We start from the raw sequence: 19948 nt of genomic DNA, 5'->3' as shown, positions 1-19948 counted from the left end.
GGTTGCGGGCACATCCCCGGTAGGGGGTGTGCAAGAGGCAGCTGGTCGATGTTTCTAGCTCTCTGTCCCTCTCCTTTCCTCTCTGTAAAAAATCAATAAAATATATTTTAAAAAAATAAAATAAATAAATAAATATGTGGGGCAGTGGTGGAAAGAAGTGAGAAACATTCAGACTAATGAAGTTGGCCCCGTTGCACTTTCTAATGTCTTGATTTTGTCCATCCATGTAAGTTTCCTCATTTTCCCACCCTCCACTGCAATAAACCTCTCCAAAGGGCTGATCGAACTTCTTCTTCTTCCTCTTCTTCTTCTTCTTCTTCTTCTTCTTGCTTGGGAAAATGGATTATTGTAATAAAACTTTATTTTTTCAAACATGGCCACAGAGGCAGGACCTCATGTTTAACACACACACAGACTTATGGGTTTTTTATTAAAAATAAAACAAAGTTTATGAAAAATGTTTTTCCACTTTTTGTATTTGTAATCCCATTAGCACGGGGACTTTGGCAGCAGGTGGGAGTGAAGGGCAGCTAAAGCTGCCACTGGGCAGTCACTGGGCACAGGAGGAGAGCACCAGCCTGGGAGTGGCTTCATTCACACATGCAGGAATACTCACCTACTGGTCAGCCACACCACACACACACAACACAGATGCAGATGTCTACCCAGCATCAACCACAGCCCTGTAGAGATGCGCTCCACTCTGGGTAAGCCCAATATGTGAAAATCCAAATAATCAAACAGCTAAAGAGAGGGAGGTTGCTTGCTTGCTTTACAAAAGAAGCAATCACAGGCTGCTTTTAAATGGTCAGCAGTCCAAATGCATCAAAGGTCAGAGGGTGAGGGGGAAAAGGTCCCATCAGTAAAGAGGGAAAGAAAGAGATGAAGGCCTTCAACCCTTGCCTCAGTTACCCACATGTGTTTACATCTAATTAGAGAGTGAGAGAGGCAGGTTGTATACAGCCTAGGCCAGTGGTCGGCAAACTCATTAGTCAACAGAGCCAAATATCAACAGTACAACGATTGAAATTTCTTTTGAGAGCCAAATTTTTTAAACTTAAACTTCTTCTAATGCCACTTCTTCAAAATAGACTCGCCCAGGCCGTGGTATTTTGTGGAAGAGCCACACTCAAGGGGACAAAGAGCCGCATGTTGCTCTCGAGCCACGGTTTGCCGACCACTAGCCTAGGCAATCTGATAAGAAGAAAAGGCCAGCTCAGAATCAATGTGAAGAGCCCTCACCAGCCCCAATACTAAATCTACCTAGGGAAGGGAGTTGGGCCTGAGGAAAAGACCATTGGCTGAGGTCACAGCACTTAAAAAAGCCTGCAGTATCCCCAAACAGAATCCTTTGCAGAGCCAGTGGTGCTTATCCTATCCTAAGATATAAAAACCTAGGGTTCGTAACGACTGATCAAAGGCTCCACCAAACACTGGAAGTCAGTCCTGCAGTCAGTGCTGGGTTGCCGTGGCGACCCAGCACTGACTGTCGAGGGGGCTTTGAATCGGGCCCAGAGAGAGAGGCAGGGTCTGATCCACAGCCTCTGTGGCAGCTGTTGTTCAGCGTTGCCTCTCTCTTTCTCTCCAGGCTTTGCCAGCAGCTGTGCCTCTGTTTCTCTCAGGGCCTCCTTGAGGGCTGCTGATCAGCCCCGCCTCTCTGATCAGGCTCAGAGAGAGGCCCAGAGACACTGACTGGCATAGAAATCAACCAATCAGAACCAAATCTGGGTGGCTGCCTAGGAGGCAGAGCTTTTGATGCTGACTGGCATAGAAACTGACCAATCAGAACCTAATTTTGGTGAACTGCAAAGGCAGAACCTAAGGTGGGGGTTGAGGAGGGGTTTTAAGGGCAACAGCTATTTGGTGTAAGGTGTAAGAAAGTGTTTCAATTTTTTAATAACTGTTTTGGCACTATAGTGCATATGGCTAGCTATCAGTCCAGATATAGGGGTTATATATTTTTGTCTGCCAAAAGCATCTCCTCCTGCTGAAAAATGCTCCCACCACATTTAAGCAATCCTATCCTTATATATCTATACTAAAAGAAGGGTAATATGCTAATTAGACCAGGTCAACTGGCCATCTTCCAGACGCCCGACTTCCTTCCAGACAAAGCCATGGTGGTGGGGGCTGAGGCAGAGGCAGTTGGGGGCGAGATCAGGCCAGCAGGGGAGGGCAGTTGGGGGCATTAGGCAGGCAGACAGGTGAGTGGTTAGGAGCCAGTGGTCCTGGATTGCGAGAGGGATGTCCGACTGCCAGTTTAGGCATGAGGGGTCCCAGATTGGAGAGGGTGCAGGCCAGGCTAAGGGACACCTCCTCCCCCATGCACAAATTTCATGCACCGGGCTTCTACTTAATAATGGTATAAGAATGAACTCTGTGTTTCTCATACTCACAACTATAAACCTACTTTTACCCTACCCTGCATATTTTTTTTTGTTGTTCCAGTCTTACGGCTTTCTCATGTTCCACTATAGCTTTTAGTGCTACATCAGTATACCAGGAAGAAGAAAGAAAAAAATTGTTCCAGATTTGGCTATTAGAAACTCTTTTAATTGGCTCCTGTGTGCCTTTGACATACTCCCATCATTGTGTTTGTGAGTGTTTGTGTGTGTGTGTGTGTGTGTGTGTAGCAGTTCCTGACTTTCTGGCACTACAAGATGCTCTAAGCTCATGATGCATTTCCTCTGCCTTAGCCCTAGAATTAGCCACTTCTCTAAAGAGCCCTAGTTCCTATTATTGGATAAATGGTAATATTTAGAAACTAAGATCCTGGCAAACTAGTGAGTTTTTAACTGGACAAGTGCTCATAAAATTCTATTATTTCTGGCCTTTCTTAAAAATATTGACTGGGCCCTGTTCCCATGGGAACCTTCATATGGAGCCGAGTTTCAGCTACCACCTTAAAGCAATTACTTTCTCCAATTCACCACAAGTACATGCCATTTAAGAAATATAGCTTAGGTGCCCAAATGTGCCCTTTAGTGATTTAAAGCACCTGCTGGGCTCTGCAGGTACAAACTTTGTGTTGTTGTACCTAGATTTTTCTGTCTCAAGCATCATGGAAAGTGAAGGAGTCAATAACTTGGGATGAGTCCTATCCCTTGGGTTGGAGTGCTCTTGTATCTCTGGGCCTCTGATGGTATTTGGGAGGTGAAAGTTTGGTTCTTGGGCTCTCCATGCTTATAAGTAAAAATAACTCAACTTATAGCTCAATCTACAGGTGTCTCTGTCAATGTCTTTCCACCTTGTTGGCCAAAGCATTCAGCTTCTTTTACCTTTTTTTATCATTCCATATCATGATAAGAAATTACCTTGATACTTTTGTAGACTTTAAATGCATTACCAGGCAAGATATATAAGAAGTTACAGACCAAAAGGCTCAGATAAAACTAAGATGCTTGAATCATGCTTTTTACTGAATGATTTAGAACAGTGAGACTTGAGGAAAGAAAAGGAGAGGGAGAGGGAGAGGGAGGGGGAGAGGCAGATGGAGAGGGACAGGGAGAGGGAGAGGGACAGGGAATCCTACAGGGAATCGAGCCTGCAACCCAGGCATGTGCCCTGACTGGGAATTGAACTGTGACATCCTGGTTCATAGGTAGGTATGTCAACGATACTTTAATAAAAATAATAAAATTAAAATTAAGTTTTCTCAGGCAAGTACAGCCTTGCCCATTAGGAGAGTAGTCAAGAAATGGCTCAAAGCCAATAGATCTAAGGGCCAATGAAAAGCAAAAAACCCCATCCCTATTTTTAGAAAGAGGAATGACCAGGTGTCCTTCTGATGAAGACAACTGTGTGCTCTACAACCAGGCATTTAAAGCACCTTCCCTCACAATTTTTTTCTGGAAGAATATTTTCTTCACAAACAATTTCCTCTGATTAGAGAGAACCACCACTATTTTGTCTGGAGGTTCCCAAGAGGGACTGACTAGAAAAGAACCTACTAGAGAAAGAAAACTAGAAGCCTCAAGTGTTTGGGATCTGTCCCTGCTCTGGAGAGTCCTTTGACAAGCTTCCTTGATTAGGGCTGGTCCAAGATGCAACAGTCCTTCAGTGCAGAGAGTTGCTTGCATGGGGGAACTCAGTGATGCCAGGACTGGGCAGAAATCCTGATGACATAGTTAACAACAAACCCAAGGGCCTTCGGTGAGGGCTCCTAAAGCTTTAACTTGATTTCAGGAGCCTCTGATATTTACAGGGGCACCCACACTAGCATTTCCCTGTTATCTGCCAATTTACATCTTACTGAAAATAAAGAGTTTACAAGAAGGGGGTTTGTGGAAGGGGAGGGCTCCCCCCTGAGCAAGTTGGGAAAACCCATATCACCTACCTGATCTCTTCATGGTAGCAAATGAGAATGGCCTTCAGGAAAAGAAGTTTGGAAGAAAAGGAAAATACCCAACTTTTCTAAGATGTTAGGGAGAGAAGTGGAGACCTGAAGATGGCAGGAAGATGGAAAACCCAATCATAATTATAATCATACTAGAGGCCCATTGCACAAAGATTCGTGTAATAGGCCTTCCTTCCCCTGACTTCTGGCACCCAGGACCCAGGCCTTTGCTCTGGTTGCTGCCTTCCCTCTGGCCGGAGTCTGACACCTTTGCTGCTGACTCTGTCTAGAGTCTGCCATCTTCATCTTCACTACAGACTCTGGCCTGAGTCTGCCATCTTCATCTTTGCTTCAGATTCCAGCTGGAGTCTGCCATCTTCGCTGCAAACTCCCTTTGCTGCAGACTCCAGTTGGAGTCTGCCATCTTTGTCTTCACTGCAGCCGGAGTGCCGCTCCTGTAGATCCCTTCGCCCCCCTTCCTCCTCCCTCTCATAGCAGGCATCCTGCCCCGCCCAGCCGCTCCGTGCCTGGAGAGGCTGGGCAGTGGGGGCCACCACCATCTTTGTCCTTCTAATTTGCATATCCCCTCCTGATTGGCTGGTGGGCGTCGCAGAGGTATGATCAATTTGTATCTTTCTCTTTTATTAGTGTAGATGGTCCAATTCATACATGTATTAAGGTTGTCAGAAATGCATGCCCTGTCCAGGAGGACTTTACATATAAAATATGATAGGTCTACACTGAACAAAGCAATTTTAATACAAAAAGTGGCTTGCTTTTTCCTCTCTACCCATTCTCCAAGTATGTGGATGTGTATAGAAAAAAGAGGGTAAAGAAGTGAAGGAAAGAGTATTCTATTGATCAAAAAATCATGATCTGGATTACTAGCATTTCCCTGTTATCTGCCAATTTACATCTTACTGAAAATAAAGAGTTTACAAGAAGGGGGTTTGTGGAAGGGGAGGGCTTCCCCCTGAGCAAGTTGGGAAGTGAAGGAGTAACTGTCTGAGAGATGGTTAGCTTTCAGCTGAACCCTGAGAGAAGGAGAAGAGCTGGCTCTACAAATGTGGAGGGGAGCCCTAACTGGTTTGGCTCAGTGGATAGAACGTCAGCCTGCGGACTGAAAGGTCCCAGGTTCAATTCCGGTCAAGGGCATGTACCTTGGTTGCAGGCACATCCCCAGTAGGGGGTGTGCAGGAGGCAGCTGACCGATGTTTCTCTCTCATTGATGTTTCTCTCTATCACTCTCCCTTCCTCTCTGTAAAAAATCAATAAAATATATTAAAAACAACAACAAACAAACAAATGTGGAGGGGAAAACAACATGAGCTAGACACCCAGATCATGGCCTGCAGGATCCAAGGGTAAAGGCAAGAGAGGGAGTTCATCTGGCATGAAGGGGAAAAGGTGTGTAACTCAAGGTGAAATGATAAAAGATGAAGTTTGGGAGACAGCTTAAGGCCAAGCATGGAGTTTTTATGTTTAAGTAAAAGGCATTTGGAGGAAACAGTAGCTTTGGGTCTGCACTTCAGGAGAGGGCTGATAAATCCCTTCCTGGAGATATCCTGGGATGCTGAGGGTGCCCAGTGACAGATACCTGGGATGAATATTAAAACGGAAACCAATGACCTTGTGTTTGAAGTAGCAGAGAAAGCATCCTCTCCAATCAGGCTAGTGGCTTCAAAAAGGTCTGTATAAGGTCTCGCTATCCCTTTTTTTTCATACTAGAGTTTGACTATTGTTCCAATTGGCTGCTTTAGAAGAGCGCGAGTCCAGATGTCAGAATGTCAGAAGCCCCTGGTGGTGCCGGCCCAAGTATTTTAGAGAAACATCAGTGAGATGCAGGGTTGCACCATTCCTCTCAGAGAAAGGACATCAGACTCAACTCTGGTACTTTTTGCCTCTCTTTAGAAACCTTCCGTTTTTGTCAGACATTTGGAAGAAGTAAGTTTATCAGCAACCCCTAAAGTTTAAAAGAGGCTGATGTATCTTAACCAACCAGTCATTCCTGGGGAGTGCACATGTATCAAGACAGAATTGAGGAACAATGGTGAGGTTGTATGGTGTAGCATTTATTCACCTGACTCAACTAACGAAACATGACCACTCTCCCCAGACCTCCATGTCTTCATAGGAAAATGTGAAGAGGGGTCCTTTGGAAATTTCCCAACCCCCAAAACTGACAGCCTCACCATCACTGTCTGCCTTGAATACATGAGGTCTAATCTGAAATTGCCTTTTATCTCGGCTTATGTTTGTCACTACAAGAACAACTCCTCTGCCCCAGTTTCCTGGAACACGCCTCATCCTTCACACGCTAATCCTCACAAGGCTGTCTGTGAACTTCCCCTTTTCTGTCCCCTTCTGTTGCCCTTCCTCAACGTTTTAATTCCTTCCTCTGTGCTATTTGGAATTCACGGACCATTATCAGCACCATCTCCTATGTTCTCAAACTCTTGCCTGAACACTCCCTTTACCTTCTTGCTCTCACTGCAATCTGAAATTCCTCTAAAGCAGTGATGGGCAACCTTTTGAGCTTGGTGTGTCAAACTTCGCCAAAAAACTGAGCATAACTCGGGTAGTGTGTCACTTTGAGGAAAAAACATTATTTCGCAAATGTTTCATCCTCAGGAGCAGCAAATGTTTCATCCTCGGCATGCGGCCGCCTCAGCGGCCGCGTGTCATCAGAAATGGCTACGCGTGTCAGTGCTGAACGCGTGTCATAGATTCGCCATCACTGCTCTAAAAGCACTACTTCCCCTGTAGTGGTCCTCTTCCCTTCATGCCAGATGAATTCCCTCTTTTGCCTTTGTCCTTGGCTCCCACAGACCCTGATCTTGGCGTCTAGCTCATGTTGTTTTCCCTCCACATCTGTCGAGCCAGCTCTTCCCCTTCTCTCAAGGCACTACTTCCCCTGCAGGCCTCTCAAGTCATCCTTATGCCCCACCCCCCTACACACACACACACACACACACACACACACACACACACACACAATACCACTGGGCCTGAAGGTAAGACAGATGTCCTCCTTCCTTGTTGATACTTCCAGGCCATTTTTTCCCATGATCTTGTCCTCTAATATATTCAGCCACTCGTTGCTATAGTCATATCATAGGCCTGGTCATCTGTGATAAACATTCTCTCTCCATAATCTCTAATTCATGTATCAGACTCTTTGAACACAACCTCCTCTTTTTCTAGTCCATTCCCTCTAGTGTCTTGATGACAAAAACCTTTTACAGTAACTCCTCTAGAAAATCCAATCACTTGGTCAAACAACATTTTCACTGCATTTCAACTCTTTGATCTCAGGTTCAATCCCATGGTAAATTATAATAATCATTTTCTTGTATACATTTCCACCTGACCTGACCCTCTTGTTCTGTTATACTTGGGAAAAACAACCTAACCAAACCATTTCTCCCCTATACTACACCTGTACCCATTCAGTTATATGTGGCTAGAAAAAACCTCAACCATACTAAGTGCACTTAAACTTGAGTATAACTTTTAAGTGGGCCCTTAGTACTGCCAACAATCATACAATCTTTCCCTATTCTACATTCTCTCCTACTCTTCTTGTCCATCATTCATATACATATACTAGAGGCCCAATGCATGAAATTCGTACAAGAGTAGGCCCTCACAGCCAGGGCTGCCTCGAAGCCCCATCCCCTGTCCATTGGTCATTCTAGAAGGTTGTCCGGAAGGTTGTTCTGGAAGGTCATTCTGCCACCCGGTCTAATTAGCATATTAGCTCTTTATTATATAGGATTCTCCTCCAATATCTATAAGCCTTAGGTACATAGCAAGCCATCCCAATACATATTTGCCTTAAAGCAGTAATTATTTTATTTTCTTACTAAAGGCCTGTGCACTGGATGGGAGGGTCCCTCAGCCAAGCCTGCCCCCTCTCACAGTCCGGGAGCCCTCAGGAGATGTCCTACTGTGGGAGGCAACTGGACTGTTCAGGGGAAGGCGCCACCCCCATTACCCCACTGCCGACCATGGCAGCTATGAGGTCTGAGCCCCAGGCCTCGCAGCTGCCGGGGCTCACAGCTGCCTGAGCCCATGGCTGCCGTGAGCCCCGGGCCTCACTGCCACTGTGGCTTTGTCCGGATGGGCATCTGGAAGACATCCGCCCTAATTAGCATATTACCCTTTTATTAGTATAGATGATTTTGTTGATCAGCAGTTTGGATTAAGGTCATTTGGGTAGTTATGCTTGACTCAGTGTCACTCATGTAACTGTGGTCATTTGGTGACTCAAATGCAGGCTGGTTGGTCTATAACAGCAGTTGAAGAAAGGGCATAACTTAAAAAAAGGTGACATGAGAGGTAGGAGAATTCTATTTTCAGGAACAAGTTGTAGAGCCGTTTGGTATAGCGGAGCCCTATGATGCAATATAATATAGTGGGAATATGGTAAATGCATAGGAAGTGTCATGTTTGGAATTATCATAAAGCACAATCAAGCCCCAGGTCCACCAGATGTCCAAAAGAATACATGAAACCAGACTAGTTTGACAATATAATGAGCTTTCCTTATGCATTTTGATTCTTGCATTTACTCCTCTTACTAAATTACATATTATTTTCTTCATTCTGAATTCTGTATAGGTTTAAGAAATTAAAAGTGTTGTGCCAATAGATTTTTTTTCTGATTTTAATAGTTTCATCAAGAGCATAATTCTGGCTTGTTGGATTGTTGCTCTGCTATTATGTTTCTATCACACCACTTCTAGTTATCTATACCTCATCTATAGCATTCAGACATCAAAACAAAAGGTTTTGAAACTTATGTGAGAAGTTTAGAGGAGAGCTCCCTATATATTATAAAAACAGACAAGGTCACTGCTTAGTCAACTTTTCTTACAAAAGAGTTTAGTGATAATAGCTAAATTAGAGCTCTGATCAATCACAGCTCATGATGGGATCTGTTGATGGGTGCCCTTGGTAGACCTGTAAGCGATGTCCTAAGAAATTATACTTCTGTTTCATAAGCCAAAAATGTACACATATTTGACTTCTTACTCTCAGTCATGATCCCCAGCGTATCTATCATACTCCCAACATGTATGTGGTTATTCCAGTGTAGTTTTAGATACACAAAGTCCTTGATTATTGAGGCCCATATGATCTTAGAAAGATATACTCAAACAAGCCAATGCATAATTATTTAAAAGCCATATGGAGAAATTTAGGACTACATACGATTTATTCATTCATCCAATATTATTTATGAGGGCTTTATTTTGGTCAAGTACTGTCCTATATGCTATGTCTTTTACCCTCAAGATGTTCATACTTTAGTTGGAGAGACCAACATTCCAATTATTATGTAAGTGCTATAATCGAATTAAGTACACACAGATAACTGAAATGTTATTTTGACTTGGAAATGGTGGGTGTTTTGGAAGATTCCTGGGGTATGATAATAACTGAAAGAAAATTTGAAGATTGAATAAGAGATGTTTAGAAGAAGGAACAGGGGAATATACTGCAGGTAGAAAGAGTGGTGTGGGCCACAATGGACCTTCCTGTGTTCAGAGTCAAAGTGGGGGAGGACAGGGCAGTTAGCAATGGGATGATACTGCTGAAGTTATTCACTGAGTGATCAGATTTTCCCTTCAGAGCACAGACAAATGTGGAAGATAAATTAAGCATCTAAGCATGGATGAGGGTGGAGGTCTGGGATCTATTAAGGGACTGTTGGGCAGAAATGGTGACGTCTCAACTAAGAGAAAAGCAGTGAAGAGGAGAGGAAGGAGTGATGTTGAGAGCTATTGAAAACCAGAAACTATAGTTCTTGGTGACCAGGTGGGAAGTAAAGGAAAGAAAAGGATTTTGAAGATAATGTTTAGATTTTTTAGCTTTGGACATTTGGGAATAGGGTCACATCATCATCAGAGACAGGAAACACAAGAGGAAGAATGGGGACCTTGGAAGAAAGTAGGGACTCTTCTCAAGTTCAAGATGCCATGGGACATCTAGGTGAATCTGAAAATGGAATGAAATGTGACAATTATATATTTAGACTATATAGAATTAAAGGTGTGGGGTAAACTTTACCACCCCTAACTCCCTTCTGCCTATGTATATCCTAGCTCCTTTATTGCAAAAAAGGCCTCCATCTGAATGAGAGGAGAATAAAAAGAGAAGGCCTCATGGATTGTGTAGAAGGTGGGTATGGACTGGAGGAAAGACAGGGATCTGAACAGACAGAGGGGAGAAGAAAAGGCAGTTCATGGAGGGAACACAGCACCAACAAAGAAAGAACACTAGTACCAAGCAAGGCAGAGCACAGGGTTCAAGATGTAGAGAAGAGGAAAATGAGCAAAACCAAGAGGATGGCACTGGATTTCCTAATGAATGTATTCTCTGGATGGATGCTAGAATGTTTAGATTTCAAGCAGGAAGAAGCCATGGTAGGAATTTGGGCAGAGGAGGAATATTATAAGAAATGAGTTGCTTCTTGATTACTGTAATGTGGTCTGGGAAAAAGCATCCAGGAGAAAAGGCATAAGAGGAACCAAAGAGATCTGCTCAAGAGGTGACTGCGGTCTTCCAGAACCTCTAGCTGCTTTGTAAGGGGGAGAACTTCCTGGGGTTCTACTGGCACAACTCTTCCCTGTCAAGAATATGGCAACACCTGGGTGACTGGGATTGAAGAAGTCACACTACACACTCTTTCAAAGAGGTCCCAGCTATAGCCCTCTTGAAAAGGCAAGAAGAGCTCCATGAATTTTTTTTTCTTTAGAGACATACAGAAGCAAATAAAAATAAATCCTGTGGTAATGACTATTTTTACTCAATTACACATGCATTACTAAGTGTCACAAATCCCTGAGGTGGAAGGTGTGATTTTCTGAGTCTGCTGCTGTGTTGAGATGAGAGAAATTACTCAGTGTTGATAACTCTGTTGGATGTTGGTAATGTAATTACAGTTTCTCAGACTGGTCTCAAAAATTAATGTTCATCTATTTTCTATTTTCCTTTCCCTTTGGGGAAAATAATAATAATGTATAGACTTGCTTGATTTGACTTTACACCCAGTTTTCATGACATTTTTATTGTGTCTTATACCAAATAGATTGATTTTTTTTCAACGTGTCTTTGAAAATGTTATTTACACAAAGAGATTGAATGGACTTAATTTGTTTAGTCTCCCAAAGTGATGCTTCTAAGTGGGTCATGATAATCTAGTAAATATATTATGTGAATAGAGGTGGTATGAATAACTAAAAAAATTATTCATAGCGTGCAGAGAACAAAAATGGATAAAAGGAAGTTGGCTAACAAATAGGACTGAAATGTTAGAAGAAATATGGACATAAGGTGTTCATATTAGTTGTCCCATTAAAACGCAATGAAAATTTTAGAGAATTTCTATGTATCATTAGGGCTTCACTGTTGCTGTTGTGGTTGTTATTTAAGTAGATACAGAAGTGGCCCAATATAACTAATGTAAAGTTGTCCTCCTTGCTTCTTTGGGCATCATAGACAGTTGATCTTAACTGAATTTCTGCTTCAGAGAATTATAAAGTACTATTATAAGATTTCAAATGTTTCCCATTTCTTGTCCTTTATCAGGGTCTCTAACAAAGCTTCCACATTGGGTCCACTTGCTAAAACAACCTTAAACTGCCTAACTCATTATTATTATGTGTGTTGCAACTGCTGATAACCATAAATTAAGTAAGTTTTAAAATACTTTGTAAAGGAAATGTCAATGATCAGAGAAGCAACTGTCTTAAATGACAGCTTTAGGCACATAAAATTCATGGATAGACGGAAAGGCTATAAGCACGTACAATGTATTCAGCATCAACAGAGTGCTTTCATTTATAATATCTCATGGAAACCTATCACTTACATTTCAATCAGGCCATAGCAGAGCATGGCCAGAATGGCTAAGTTAAGAAAAAGTGGCAACTATGTGGTCTTAAACATGGGAACTCTTTTGTTCCCTTCTATCAGACCACCTTTGGCTACCAACATTGGGGAACATGGAAAAGAGGAACTTTAGCATAACGTCTTGCTCAGATCTTCGCTTTTAAAGAAAAACAACCAGTTAACATAAGTAATATTTTCCAATTATGCACTGCCCAGGGAGGTGAGGCAGTATTGACTTTGGAATCAGATTTCCTGGGTTCACATCAGATCCACTTGCTAGAAGATGGGTGATCTTGGACAAATTAATAAACCTGTGTGCCTCAGTATCCTTATCTGTAAAATGGGAATAATAATTGTCTTATCTCACAGGGTTGTTGTATATATAAAACATTTTACATGCAGAGTAAGAACTCAATAAAGGTTTTAAATGATGATAAAGAAAACATCACACTGTCCAGATCTCTATGTTGGGAACAGGTTTGGAGGACTGCATCAAGCTCTGGATGCTCATTTTTTAGAGGCCTTTGACAAATGGATCAGCCTGGAACGTTGAAGAGCATGAAAAACCACGTTACATGAGAAACTGTTAAAGGGACAGAAATTTCAGCCTGTGGAAAAGAATAACCCAGAAGCTGTTCAGAAACATCAAAGAGCTGTCACGAACAAGAATAATTGACTTGTTTAGGAAGTCACTGGAAGTAGCGAGTGAAGGTTATGTGTAATTTTGCACAAAAGAAGACATCTGGCAATGAAATGAGTTGCTTCTCAAAATAGCAAGTACCCATTACTAAAAGTATTTATACAAAGTTTGTACAACCCACTTAAGTGAATTATTAAGATAAGATTCCATCTTTGTATGGGAAACTTAAATAATAATTTCAGGATATTAGAGACTAAGAACTCTTTATTGTGTTTTAACTTAATTTTAAGATTACAAATAAGTTTTCAGATGCTGCCTCTTCCTCCACAACCTTCTTGGGATGTATGCTATCGCTGAAAGATATACAGCCAGCATTCTCTGCCAACATTACCAAAATATTTTCACCAAGAGGTTAATTAGAACCATTTGGGGAATTTGATAGGATTTTGAAATTTGATTGCTTAACATCTTCCATCATTTTATTTTGGCCTGTGTTAACTGGAAAGTAGGTACCATTTTATAAAAACAAAAATTCCATAAACACAATAAAAAGAGTTCTTAGTCTCTAATATCCTGAAATTATTACTTAAGTTTCCCATACAAAGATGGAATCTTATCTTAATAATAAAGACTAAAATTCCCTTGATAGGAGACAGTTGCAGTGTTTTCATTATTTTATCTCATTTGATCCCTTAGCAAGTAATATTATTTCCATTTTACAGATGAAGTTCTGCTGGTTTAGTGGCAAAGTGTGGGCCTGAGCACACACCTTCTAATTCTCAATCCATGCTCCTTCCATTTGCCCTCACTCACATGCTTCAATCTCTTTAGTTCACATACATCTGAAGACCAAAGACAGGGACAAAAAGTCTTGTCAATTAAACTCAGTCATGAAAGAGAAAAAGCAACCAGGAAAATGCTCTGCCAAAAGTAAACCTCAAAAGGAAATATGGAGCTTGAAATTCAATTAGAGAAAACTGTGGAGAGATTTTAAAAATAAAACCAGTAGGGATTAATTAAGGAAATAAAATTAGTTAACCAAAAGGGCCAAGGTTTAGATACATTGGAGTTGAAACAACAAAGATAGCTCGGCTGCAGTGGCTCAGTGGTTGAGCCTCGACCAATGAACCAGGTGGTCAAGGTTCAATTCCTGGGCAGGGCACATGCCCGGGGTTGTGGGCTCAATCGCCAGTAGGGGACCTGTAGGATGCAGCCAATCAATGATTCTCTCTTATCATGGATGTTTCTGTCTCGTTCTCCTTCTCGCTTCTTCTCTGAAATCAATATATATATATATATATATATATATATATATATATATATATATATATATATTATATTTTATTGATTTTTTTCAGAGAGGAAGGGAGAGGAATAGAGAGCCAGAAACATCGATCAGCTGCCTCCTGCACACCCCCTACTGGGGATGTGCCCGCAACCAAGGTACATGCCCTTGACCAGAATCGAACCTGGGACCTTTCAGTCCGCAGGCCAACGCTCTATCCACTGAGCCAAACTGGTTTCGGCAAAAATATATTTTTTTTAAAAAAAAGAAAAAACAAAGATATGTCTAGGATCTGGGAAACTAAGCACGGAGAACTAAGAAAGGAGGCAGATAAAATGAATGAATGTGGTGAAGGAAAAGTGAGAACCATCAAGAACAATACTAATATAGGCTGGAGCACCAAATGGAACAGTAGGAGGATCACGACAGGCACAAGGAGAGGTCAATAAAAGAACACCTCCAAGTGGAAAATAACTATGAAACAAAAATAAAATGATAGACATAAAAAGGCAGTTGGGGGAGCAAGATCTGAATGAAGAACAACAGATTTGTTTTTGCATGTTGTTTTCTACAGGGGTAAAATTCTATTTGGCTTTATTTGGGCTGATTTTCTTTCCACTATGCCTCCCTCTGAGCTCTCCAAAAGGGAAATGCTGAGGGTGTGAAGGAGATGAAAAGTCAAGCTACATATTTTTAATGTGCTTCCAAATGCCACTGAGAAAACTACTTCAGCCTACTTGGTGTGTAACATATTTTAACACTGCTAAACTGTGATAGTCATGATGATAGCACTAGTTGGCATTGGTGGGGGGAGGACCATGAGTCAGATTTGAAAACAAATATTGTCAGTTTCCTGCTCATATACTTGATCTTCAATAGCATTATGAGTTGGTATTTAAAACTATATCATTTCTTAAATTGACGCACTGAAACAGAACTTCTAGACCCTCGGATAAAAAGGAATTACCCTATATCTGAAGTATAATATTACCATATGTATGACAATGAGCAGAACAGTGCTTTTGGATCTGCTTCAGAGTATCATCCAAATACACACAGACTGCCGTAGACATCTATTGAAGCCCTAAATCAGGCAACTTGATCTGCCCTTGGCCACCCCATCAAATACTTGCTCTAGAAGCAGCTTCTCCCTAAGGAGCAATGTCCTCAAGAATGCCCAGAACAAAATGACTTCTCTCCATCATTGACATCAGGAATTTTCTCCACAGAGAAAGTGTGAGTGAAGATATAAAATGGATAGAGGAGCGAGAAGGGAGTGAAAGGAATATGAGAGAAGCTGCTACGTGACTCAAAAATGTTACCAACTAGGGTAACATTTAAACTCGTGAAAGCCTCAGTGTTCTTATCTGTTAAAAAGGGATAACCATAGTACTTACCTTTAGGGTTATAGCAAAGAATTGAATGGCATCACATATGCAAAGCACTGAATGCAATGCCTAGTATTATGTATAATAAGTGCTCAATAAATGGAAATACTATGATTATTACCATTTCTCTACTTCTACTTTTGCCTTGATTCATTCTTTACTTCATTCAACAAATATTTGTTGACTACCTACTATATGCCAGGTACTGGGCTGGTATTGGGAGTATGGATCTGTATAAATCAGACATCTCTCTGCCCCTGTGGACTTTACAGTATAGTAGACATAGTATGAAAATTAACTGTTAGATTAATTGTTTGACCACATCTATATATATAACCCTAATAAGCAAATAGACTTAACAGTGGAACAACTGAACAACGGTTGCTATGACATGTGCTGACCACAAGGGGGTGTGCGCAGAACATGGCGGGCATCGGTTACTGTGGGATGGTGGAGCAGGTGAGAGGGGGTGCCAGACCAAGGTGGGGCACTGGTTGCTGTCATCAGGGCAAGCCTCTGGTGGTTACTGAAAATTCTTTGCTCCTGTGGGCCATGGTCCAACCTGGTGCTCACACCTGCTGCTGGCACCAGCCATGCTCGCACCCACTGCCAGTGCCTGGCACTGGGCGCCGGCCCCGATCACTCGGTGCCATCAGCAGGTGGGAGTGGCAGCTGCCAGCCCTGATTGCCCCTGAGGGCTTCTCCACCTTCCCTTGCTCCTGAGGGGTGATCAGGGCCAGCAGCCGCTGCTCACACCTGCTGATGGTGCCAGCCCCAATTGCTCCACACCATCAGTGTGTGGGAGTGGCAGCAGTGAGAGTGGGGCTGCTGGCAGACAGGGAACCAAGGGCTGTGGCAGGAGGGGCCGGTGGGGGTGCAGAGGATGAACCAAGACCCACCCCTGTGCTCACCGCAGCCTTGTGGCCCACAGTTCCTTTCAAGGTGCACTAATTCGTGCCCGGGGCCCCTAGTCTGTGATAAATGCTATGAAAGAGAAGTCCCAGCTACTGGGAGAGAGTATAACAAGGAACCTGATTTAATATAGGGTTTCTTTAAGAAGTTTTGCCCTAGCCGGTTTAGCTCAATGGATAGAGTCAGCCTGCGGACCAAAGGGTCCCGGGTTCGATTCTGATCAAGGGGCACATGCCAGGTTGCAAGCTCAATCCCCAGTAGGGGGCATGCAGGAGGCAGCCAATCAGTGATTTTCTCTTATCATTAACTAGTGTCCCGGTGCATGGATTCGTGCACATTGAAAGAAAATTAATTAGAAGATTTTAACATCGCTATTAGCCCTTTCTCTATAATAGAAGTGTCAACCAAATTCACGATCCACAATGACAGATCAAAACACACATGTGTGACTGGCGCCAGCAAGAGCTTTATATGTATTGTGTCTGCTTTCTGATTTAGCTAACCTTTTTTCAGCCCAGTGAAGCACCCCAACTTCTCTTTCAGGTAATTGTCAGCAGCACAGCAGTAAAAATCAACATGAAGCAGATTATTATTGTAGATCACGCAGGGAGAACAAAGGGTAAAATATTTAACTGCAGCAGTGTTTGACTATATTCTGTGCAGTGAGAAAACCTGAAGTCATTTTCAAGTTCCACCATTTCTTACCTTTTTTCAGTCGGGTCAAGTTTCTAAACTTTCTAAATCTCTGTTTTCCAGCTAATGAAAAGAAAATAGGATTCCACCAAGTCTCCTATCCTACCTACTCCAGGACTTCTGTGAGGATCAAATGAGATGAGGCATGGGAAAACGCTTCACAGACACTTGGTTAAAGTGTGAAATGTTTGCACCTGGCTATAAAGCAAGTCAGGTTCCTGGGCTGAAGAAACTCCAAGGAGGCTAAATGCTAGGGAGAGTAAGCTGAGCGTTGCTACTTGATGTCATTACCTGGCGCCCACAGTCACCGTTTCTGGGCTGGGCTGCGCTGTGGGCCACATTTTGTGCCATGGGGTCTCAGCAGCGTTGGCTGCAATTTGGTGGGGTGTCGCTCCAGGGAGGTGGTGGGGCCTGTGTCCCACTTGGGGGAAGCTGAGTGTTGGTTTGTCGGCACCAGGTCCGTGGTGCTGTTTATTTTTAAATGGCCAGTGAGTGTCATGGCAGCTCCTGTGTTGAGCATCTGCCCCCTGGTGGTCAGTGTGCATCATAGCTACTGGTCAGACGGATGGACACTTAGCCTTTTATATATATAGACTAGTGACCCAGTACACGAAATTTGTGCACATTAAAAGGGGATTAATTAGAGGAAACAATTTAATATTGCTATTTGCCCTTTCTCTATAATAGAAGTGTCAGAGGTGAAAGAAAATTAGTAAAGTGTATATGAAAACCTTCCTCCTGTCAGAGTCTGGGGCTCACCATGGAATCCAGAGTCAAATCCCCGCCACCCACATGCACCTCAAAATCATGTGAGACCCAGACCCAGCTGCACCCCCTCATTGGGCTAGATCCAGACCTGGCCAGTCCCAACCTTGTCAAGCCCTGCTGGGCAGGGGGCGTAGCCTCAGGTCCCCTGGCCTGGCACTAGGATGGGGTGTGTGGCCTGAGGTTCCCCAGCCCAGACCGGGGGGGGGGGGCATGCCTTGAGGTCCTCCGTCAAGCCCCGCCAGGTGGGGGACACGCCTGAGATCCCCTGTCAAGCCCCACTGGGTGGGGGCCATGGCCTGAGGTCCCCCGTCAGGCGGGGGAGGGGGGTGGCGCACAGCCTCAGGTCCCCCGGGCCAGCACTGGGAGGGGGGCGCAGCCTCAGGTTCCCCATCAAGCCCCGCTGGGCTGGGGCATGCCCTGAGTTCCCCTGACCCAGCACTGGGGGTGCACCTTGAAGTCCCCCATCAAGCCCCACTGGGTGGGGAGGATGGCCTGAGTCCCCTGTCAAGCCCATCCAGGCAGGGGGGGTGTGCAGCCTCAGGTCCCCTGGCCCGGTACTGGGGCAGGGGGAGCAGCCTGAGGTCCCCTAGCCCAGCACCAGGACGGGAAGTACACCTTGAGGTCCCCTGTCAAGCCCTGCCAGGTGGGGGGCGTGGCCTGAGGTCCCCTGTCAAGCCCCACCTGGTGGGGGGTGCAGCCTGAGGTCCCCCAGCCTGGCGCTGGGGCGGGGGGAGCAGCCTGAGGTCCCCTAGTCCAGCACCAGGACAGGACGCGCACCTTGAGGTCCCCCATCAAGCCCAGCCAGGTGAAGGACGGAGCCTGAGGTCCCCTATCAAGCCCCACAGGGGCAGGGGAGGGTGTAGCCTCAGGTCCCTGATTGCTCATTAAGGCTCCTTATGGAAACTTGGCCTCAGCTGTGGGTGCAGCTAGCTTTGTGATGGAGTGATGGTCAATTAGCATATTCCCTCTTTATTAGATAGGATGTTTCTATCTCCCTCTCTGAAATCAATAAAATATATTTAAAAAATAATTTTGAGCTAAGTTTTGAAGGATGAATAAAAATGGGGGCCTTATTATATTTTAACCAAACTAATCCAGCTGGTTACTCCAGAAGGAAAAAGATAGTAGTTCCCAGTCATTTCCTTCTTACTGGAAGGAATAGCCAGAGCTAAGCAGACTGAAACCTTTGCTTGCTTTCCTAAATCCAGAACTCTTGTCAGAGGGAAAGAAGTGATGCAAGTCCATTCTAGAACCCAAAGTCTAAATCTATTCTGTGGGTTAAAATACACATTGAGTTATAATTCAATTTTACACATACTTCTGTCTCACATCAGAAAGTTCAGAAATGAGAATCATATAAATGCAAGTATTACACTGGCTACTGAAATGTCTTTCATGCCAAAGAGAACCAAAATAATAAATGGGGATATGCACCAAGCCCGCCTTGTGCTGTTAGAGTTAATGCTGCTAGGATGTTTATATTATAGACTTCATCTTAAGGCTCTAAGATTCAGTCATAAAATCTCTTCCCAGCTGAAATGTGGCATATAAATAAGGTCTCTACTTAAGGGCTGAATTGCTCTGTTGCTCTTTCAAGCTGTCCTTCCTCTGGATACAACTCTGGGTAACTTTTTAACACTGTTTGACACTACCACCCACTTAACATTTTTTTATTGCATTTATTGGGATGACATTGGTCATATAGGTTTCATATGTACAACTGTATAATATATCATCTGCATATTATAATGCATGTTCACCAACCCAAGTCAAGTCTCTTTCCATCACCATTTATCCCCCCTTTACCCTCTTCCACCACCCTCACCCCCTTTCCCTCTGGTAATCACCAGACTGTTGTCTGTGTCTATGAGTTTTGTTTTTTTCTCTTAATATTTTCACCTTTTTCACCTAGCCCCTCCAAACCCTCTCTTCTGACAGCTGTCAGTCTGTTCTCTGTATCTATGAGTCTGTTTCTATTTTGTTTGTTATCTTATTTTGTTTATTAGACTCCACATATAAGTGAAATC

This window comes from Cnephaeus nilssonii (genome assembly GCF_951640355.1).
Source record: "Cnephaeus nilssonii genome assembly, chromosome: X".
Taxonomy (NCBI): domain Eukaryota; kingdom Metazoa; phylum Chordata; class Mammalia; order Chiroptera; family Vespertilionidae; genus Cnephaeus; species Cnephaeus nilssonii.
Note: the sequence above shows the minus strand (reverse complement) of the source record.